General features: G+C 42.4%; 1 non-coding gene across 1 annotated transcript; it reads right to left on the reverse strand.

Annotated features, from left to right (window-relative positions):
- Nucleotides 1-304: 304 nt before the first annotated feature.
- LOC134185131 (5S ribosomal RNA) lies at nucleotides 305-423 on the reverse strand. The gene has a single exon (XR_009970750.1). It is a non-coding gene; the product is annotated as a 5S ribosomal RNA (ribosomal RNA).
- Nucleotides 424-3282: the final 2859 nt, after the last annotated feature.

Genomic DNA, 3282 nt, shown 5'->3' on the forward strand with positions numbered 1-3282 from the left:
GGCTACGCGAGACTAAGTCTCTGTAGATAAATAACCCTATATTAATAATTTTTGGTCTTTTGAGAATCATAGTTCGTAGATTCCTTTCTTACGATAACTGTTTATTAATTGTAAATTAATTAGTTGTGAATCCAAAGCTATAGAGTTTTTCCCAAAGCTATCAATGTGTAAGTGTCTCAACAATGTGTTTAGTTACAAGCATTCATGTTTGGATTTTGGGATTGAAACGTCCAGTAACTTACACCGGCAGTCTGGCTGGAGTGCAGAAAACGTTAATTTAAAAATTTGAGAAATTATAACAAAATGTCTACAACACCGGGTGTTCCCAGGCGGTCTCCCATCCTAGTACTGACCCGACCCGACTCCGCTTGACTTCGGTGATCGGACGAGAACCGGTATATTCAGAGTGGTATGGTCGTAAACGTTGACTATGAGAAACTTTACGCTACTTGTAACAGTATACTAGCTGAGTGTATAAGTCAGATTGCCGATGCAGCTACTGTACATCGTGTATATTTTATCTATTACAAAGAATCTAGTTTCTAAAGAATTTTTGCGCTCGTGTTCTTGTCTGATTGCTGCGTTTTTGAGCAAATGATAATATTAGCTCATTAGCTTTATATAGGTTTTTTCCACAAAACCAAATGCCTACTCGCCGACGTTTCTCAATCTAGACAACGCATGCATGGAGAGTCACCAGTCACGTGATCGTATATATTTTCTTTGTCCAACACAGAGAGTTCGGTCTGCTTCAGAGCAAACACTTTCTCGCAGGATAAATAGACATTTCTATTGCAAATTATACTATGATTGCTTTTGCCAACGTAACAATCTGCTTTCGAATTGATCATATTTTGCAACATAGGTTGGACTCCAGAATCACCTGTCGTATTGACAAAATTTGAAAAACTGTATTTCTCTTGGACACACATTGATGTGTTGTGTTTCAGAATATTAATGTTAAAACAGGTCTGCAATTTTTATTCTCAGAGACTTGTATGTGATGAGGACATGTAAAGTTTAGCTAAACAACAGAAAATTTCTCAAATGTAGCTTCATTTGCTAATAAGGCAGATACATCAAAGTGCAACATCAACACTGTTGGAAGTGCACATATCGATTCCAATTCAATGTCTTGTATCGTTAGGGTTGAGTTATCCAAACCGTTCCAAACAGCACAAAAACGGTTTTTCGCTCTAACATCATCTGTCTTCAACAGTATGTAGCGCCAGTCCAACGGTCTGTGTTTGCATTCTTCTCCAATGCAATGCTATAAATAACTTTTTCTGCGACATAGTCAAAAGAGAGACAGCGATCAATGATTAGCAAACAATCCCACGTTGTTTGAATGACGTTTGCAGTAACGTCACAACTAGCGGCGTATGTCTGTCCATTAGACAAGTCAGACGTAGACGTTGCAGTAGTGTTAATCGTACAATTGAGCAACAGTGACAAGTCCCATGTTCTAGCTAGACTCCTCGCCATTGCAGGTTGAACAGTTCAGTCGTATGTTGGTGCTATTAACATTGCTCATCGGAGATCGAACAGAAACGTACGCCACTGAACCGCCTTCTCCAAAACAAGAGCTTAAGTATCCGCATTATTGTTCTCCAGTGACGTGCTCAAGACAGTTTGTACTCGGAGCAGAACATAGTCCTCAACACCACCGACTGTAATCCTATACCAGCGGCCCGAGAACTGTCTAGCAAGTATAATAGGTCGACAACTGGATCTTCGTCTGAACTAGCAGTGTAAGCATTGTTGTCCGATAAAGATCGATTGTACCTGAACTTGTTCTTTATTGCTTTGTGCCAATGTGTGACATAGTCCAGTCACGATCAATTTGCAAAGATAATGTGGGGCGACCTCGCGTGATATACAACAGAAACAGAGACTCGTACGTGAACAGACGCAGCGACGTAGACGAAATGGTCTCAACGGTATTAAGGCTCGAGAGCGTGCTGCACGGCTTTTGATGATCCAATTACAACATGAAACGTCTGTGACAGAGAGTATCTGTCAAGCACAATTACAAAGCAATTAATTTGTAGTCTGATGTAGTCTGTAAATTGAGGCTACAGTCACACCGTTTCGTCTTCCTCGTTACATCATCATCTTAGCAAGGGTGTAACAAATACGCATACCAAAGATGTCCCACTACTAGTACATGCAATGCAAAGACATGCTAGAGTCCACTTTCTTTCGGTAGACTTGACTGTATCCTCTCACAAAATGTAAGGCTAGCGCAATAAATTGAAGCGCACTGTGCCATCGACTCCAGTTCGGACGGGCAGATCAAAACACCAGACAAAAAAGATCGACGTCCTTTCACCTCCACAGCAGGGACGTCCACTATTGCATTCATCCAAAAACGTGTATGCATATGGTAGCGTCGATGAAGTGGATCAGAACTCGCAAAGACTGACGCTAATCGCCCGCGTAATCTTCCCTACTACGTAGCTTCCCCACCTTCTAAATGCTCTTACAGTCAGCCCTATAATTATCTAGCAAAAGCAACACACCGAGGGTTCAACTTTCTAGCAAGAAGATGCGTAGGCAGACAGGCTTCGATTACTGTATACTAAACGGCCAAATCTAGAAAGCATGCAGTAGCGGTGTGCTCAACGATCAGCATGGCTTTATCAGGCGCTGATCCATGATTTTTTAGAAGGGGGTGGCTAGCTAGTGGTCGTAAGTGAGACATATTGGAGTGTGAAAAAATTGTACTAGATAGCTACTAGCGAATTGAGTGAAGACAGTCTAACTCAAGTCCACCAGCGACTGTAGCACATATCCGGGATATTGCCAAGGGCGGCTGACGGTGGCGTTAGCATCTGATCATGACATCTGACTCAAAGAAATTCAAGCAGCCAACACTGTTTGAGTTAGCGTTCGATGAAGGCTACGGAGCACAAGAATCAGGGTTGCGGAATGAACAAAGCCAACTGTCGCAAGAATATGTACAACCTGCGACGGCGACCCTCAGCAAAAGTCAACTACAGGAGCCGGAGGGTTTGCAAAGCAGTCTCCTTTAGATTGCAATTAGACATACAAGAGAGCTAACTGCCGATGACAAGTACCGTTTGCTAACTACCGTGCAAGACGACATCCGGGATGATGAGTTGGACACAAGGTCATTTCCTGCTGGAGATTCTAAGCGGAAGGTCAAGCAGATTACATTTCAAAGAAGTTGGCTTCGAGAGGATAACTGGCTTCGCTATGGTAAATCAAGGGATGACAAGGGAGGTTGGTGTCTACCGTGCATTTTATTTCTGACTTCTG

The sequence above is a fragment of the Corticium candelabrum genome, chromosome 9 (genome assembly GCF_963422355.1).
Source record: "Corticium candelabrum chromosome 9, ooCorCand1.1, whole genome shotgun sequence".
NCBI classification, from domain to species: domain Eukaryota; kingdom Metazoa; phylum Porifera; class Homoscleromorpha; order Homosclerophorida; family Plakinidae; genus Corticium; species Corticium candelabrum.